Source organism: Triticum urartu, chromosome 4, assembly GCF_003073215.2.
Source record: "Triticum urartu cultivar G1812 chromosome 4, Tu2.1, whole genome shotgun sequence".
Lineage (NCBI taxonomy): Eukaryota > Viridiplantae > Streptophyta > Magnoliopsida > Poales > Poaceae > Triticum > Triticum urartu.
Genome location: NC_053025.1, coordinates 35,887,665 through 35,892,731, shown reverse-complemented (window position 1 = coordinate 35,892,731; position 5,067 = coordinate 35,887,665).

Below are 5,067 nucleotides of genomic sequence, written 5' to 3'. Positions count from 1 at the left end.
CTCAAGAGTTTATTTTATCAGTGATGGTGCCGATTTGTGGCAAGCTGCAGCACAAATAGCATGCTGGGATCCAGAGTACAGCTGTTCAATCAAGGTATAAGCTGCTTCAAGCTTCATCCGCATATCCCTGCCCAGATGAGCAATGCGAGTGCCTGTCACAGTTTAAAATCAGCCAGCTGGTAAATAATAAGGTCTTAGGAATTGGACAAACATCATAAGGAGGTACTTACCAAATACAGCGGACGTCATAGCATTGATTTGCCTCTTCAAACTAGTTATTTCATCTACAACTGGTTTTAGGGCTGCTTCGGCATCCTCAGCTCTTCCGGTTAAATCGGCCTTCTCGGTTTCCCAGTCAGCACGTTCTTTGTTAAAAGACTCCTTTAGCTTTTCCATAGCTGTCAAAGCTTTGGTTAGCTCCTCTTTGGCTTTCACAGCCTCTGCTTGTTGGGAGTTCACGTTCTCTTGCAAATCAGTGGTTCGGGCATGTCTATTGCTTAGCTCGGCCTGCAACAGTGAAGATATGTCAACAACAGGATATGTATTTTCTAAGTACAAAGCGTATAACAAGTTATGCACTTTGTACTTGGGGGCTAATGCCTATTTGCTCTGATTCACTACATCTTTTATAAGTCTCCAGCACAATGTAAGCATTATCCTTGACACTTGGGGGCTAATGTACATCTGTTCAAAACGAATGCATGGATTTCAAGACCCGGATTACCTTGCAAAGCTAAACCGGCCTTTGGGGGCCACGTTGAGGAAAGCTACATAATTGCATTGGTAAAGTATCGGTTTTTGTTTTCACTAAGGACCTAACATTTTGAGGGTCAGCAGGAGAGGATTAAAGTGTTACAAAGTCCCAGTTTAAGATTAAACATCATAAAACGGTCCTTGGGGGCTACTTGGGCTAGTGTTTCAACTTTGGAATTAAGAAGTAAAGGGAGATGAAAATACCTCATAACGTTCCTTCATCAGGTTCACCAAACTGGCTTCATAGTCACGGTTTGAGTGAAGATGGTTTAAAAAACCGGAGTGAAGTTCTTCAGCACTGAGATGAGCATAACTTGATAAGTCAGTGCTCCATTTACCCTTTTCCCTGGCAGCATGCTCCTCTTTGGCACTATGTTGGGCCAAGATGACAGGATGGCCAGGAGAGTTGTGGCCCATGCCAGTAATAACAACATCATCTCCTTGGCCTTCAGTAGTATCAGTGCCTTTCACCGAACTAGCACGGTTTGGAGCTTCCGGTTCAGTATCAGGCATAGCAGGAGTAGCTTCTTGTTGTTCATCAACATTCTGGTCTTGAAGGGGTGGTTCATCAAAAGTAGCTTCAGGATGAGGACCTTCCGGTTCACGAGTTTGGTCCAGTTCACCTATTTGCTCTTCTTCAAAAACAGCCTGGTCTTCTGATGGATTGTTGACCTGAGCTTTTTTGCTGGGTCTAGCTTTGTCTCTACAAACAAAATTAAAAGACAGTTTAACATCTTATTCAAGATTTGCAACACATTTGAAGAAAGGGCTTGAATGCTTACCCAGCCACAGTTTTAAGAGGAGGGAGTTGGGTTGTTGTTGATTCTCTAGAGGATGAGGGAGGTGTCACCTGATAATTTGAGTCGGACGAATTAAGAGGTTGTCTGAAATAACCTGCCTTGGTATAAGAATTGTCAGAACTGGGAGAAACCTCAGATCGGCGCTTCCGAACTGGGGTATCAGGTAAACCGGCCGAAGTGACCTGTTGGCCACTGTGCCGGGTTATCCGGCAAGCTTCATGCTGCTGCGTCTTCAAAATAAATGTTGGTTCCAAGTAAGCAAGAGGATGAGAAAAGCTTACTTTCTGGACTGGTTGACGGGTTTTTTGTGTTGGCATAGAGTCTGAACCGGAGGAAAGGGTAATTACCTATGCATCATAAGCCTGGCTGCCTTCTACGTCCTCCTGATAAAGATCATCATTAATGAGGTGCATAAAAAGGGAGCCAAGTGAGTCAAGTTCTACCTCAACTTCCGGATCATCTGCATCTTCATCAAGTTCCATGCTGATCCGGTCAGCCGTTTTCCGCTTTGAGGTACGCTTTGCGGCTTTGGTTTTGGGATGAGATGGCTTTGCCGCTTTATCTACGGATGGCTTGGCCGTTTTATCGGTGGATTTCCGCTTCCAGAAGGGATCATCACCATGTTCATACACAAACAGAAGACAGTTTACAAGTTGAACAATTCAAAGATACCAAAGATAAAAGGAAGCATAGTGCTTACAGTAGGCGGTTTATTTTGAGCATAGAAGGGGTTCAAGCCGGTTTGGCGACAGACTGATTCCGGTTCATTCAAAATTTTCTTAACACCTTCAGTGACCTCTTCATCGGTTATCTGAATATTGATGTGGCGTTGGGGGTCTTCTAGTTCACCGGTATACTTACACATTAAACCAGGGCGACGGCTTAGTGGCAAGACGCTCCAAAATATCCAACAACGAACAAAATCAACGCCTGTTAATGCGTTGGCCATGAAGGCCCAGAGCTTGGCGAGTTGAGGGGCGTATTTGGCCCGTTCTACAGAACTTAAACGTTGATGCATTGGATGAGTGCTGGAAAGCCGGTGCTCACGATAGCCTGTAAGATGGTTCTCATCTTCAGGAGAAGTATCTCTGCAATAGAACCAAGTTTGATTCCATTCCTTAGGGTGACTGTGCAGTTTGGCATGAGGGAATTCAACTTCTTTCCGCTTTTGAATAGAAACACCACCAAGTTCAGTGTTGGGACCATTTACAAACTCTGTATGCCGGTTCAGATGGAAAAGGTCTCTGAATAGCTCAGCAGTTGGTTCTTCTTGTAAGTATGCTGCGCAGAAGACTTGGAAGTTGCATATGTTGGACACCGAGTTGGGTCCGATATCCTGAGGATGGAGTTGGAAACTGGCAAGAGCATCTGGGAAAAACTTAGACCTAGGCGGTTTGAAACCACGGCCTATGTGGTCGACAAAGATCACTACCTCACCCTGCCTTGGGTAGGAGGATTCTTCGTTCCTGGAACTCGCTACCGAATTTCCCTTTTCTTGGGCAAGGTGCCGTTACTAACCATTCCGTTCAACTGTTCCTCGGTGATCCGGGAAGGAGCCCAGTTGCAAGCGGTGAACTGTTTGGCCATTGTGAAGCGAAAAGCTGAAAAATAAATGTTGGTTTACAAATCATGCTGATTTACAAATCATTCATGGTGTTACGCAAGATGCAATGGAATAAAAGATATACAAATATGTGAAATTGCATAAACCGGAGACTAATGCAATAATGAATAACAAGGCAATATCGGAACAAGGGTATACAGATACTGTTAAATCGGAGTATAACAACGGAGGTAAAAGGCTCCTCCGGTTTACCATAGGGCTAATGGTATGTGACAAATTGCTTATACAAAGGTAAATCGCCGAAGTGATAAGAGGGTACAGATCTAAGGCAAAAACGACTAGGTAAGGTAAAACAGGTTCCACAAAGGGACATGGATATTTTGGATCTACCGAAAGACAGGAAAGCAAAAATATTTTGACCTAAAAGGGTTGGTCCCGAAGCAGTTTGTAAAGGTTCAGATCAGTTCTTATGCACATAAGGGTTTGTTGTGGTAGCGGGATATGACTATTACGCGGAATATATCGAGCTAAGAGGTTCTTTATTCATAGACTAAGGAGGTACAGGGAAGAGCTGCACCAGAGCCTTGATGAACTTTGGTGAACTGTGAAGAACAAAGAAACCCTAGACAAATCTACAGAGGGGGAGGAGAAAGGACTTACTGCAGCCACGGAAGCAGCGGAGCTGCGCTTTGGTGTTCTGGTACTTACAGGTTGATGCAGCAGCTGATGGTGAGGTAGAAGTGAGGCCTGACGATGGCGGTGGTGCTCGAGTGCGAAGACGTCGCGAGGAAGAAGAAGGGATAAAGAGGCAACGGAAAGAAAATAATGGGGTCCTCCGCCTCTATTTATAAGGGTAAAGAGATAAGCGCCAGGCGCGGGAATCAAGGAACCCAAAATATGGATAGATAATGAGATTGTTGCCTCGATTGTTGGATTCTCATTAATAAAGGGTATCTTCGGCTCTAATGAACAAGATGATGTCACGGCGGTTTACTACAAATCTGGAGGATGACGTCACGGCGGTTTACAAAGATCTATGCGAAGGTACAAAGGGAGGAATTTTTTTTAAGTGTTGAAGATTGACATTAACAAGTTCAAACCAATCTGGGGCCTAATGTTGGGGAAACTACTACTGGATATAAACCAGCCAGGAATAGCCGGTTTAACTTTATGAAGATTAGAAGCCGATGAAGACGTAAGAATGATGGCCCTTTATGAAGGCCCAAGGCCCAGAGGCGAATTAAGGCTTGTAGATGTAAACCGACCTTATTATGTAACTTGCATTGTAAGATAGGATATAGAGACCGAACCGGACACATTTATGATCCGGCTTCGGGACTCTGTAAACCTGCGGGCATCAACCTATGTATATAAAGGGACGACCCGGCAGCAGTTCAGGGACAGACAACAACTCGAGGGCCAGTCAAAGCGGATTCGCTCCCTGGTCATCAAAACCCTAGCAATACCAATCACAACTAGACGTAGACTTTTACCTTCATCGAAGGGGCCGAACTAGTATAAAACTCCCCGTGTCCCATTGTCCAGTTTAACCCCTTTAAGCTAACCCATTGCGATGGCTCCACGACTAAGTCCTTTCACAAGGACATCTGCCGTGACAAACCCACGGCAGATTCGATGATCCGGTGTCTTCCCTATGCTTGTGACCCAGCTGACAAACTCGGCATCGTTGGTAGCAACTGACATGCGAAGGCGTTGATTATCCCATATGTACTCAAGCAGGTGATGCATGAGGTAGAATCCATCAGCCATACTGGTCTGTGGTTGCTGGATGCAGCAGAAGTCGGTCTTATGACCGAAAGCCAGCCCGCAACCCCTGTACTTTTTCACCTTGATATATCCACCAGACAGCCTGAAGGTTAACAAGGCACTATCGAGAACACAATTTATGTGCTTGTAATCCTTTTTCCTGAGGTTCTTCGATGAGTCCAA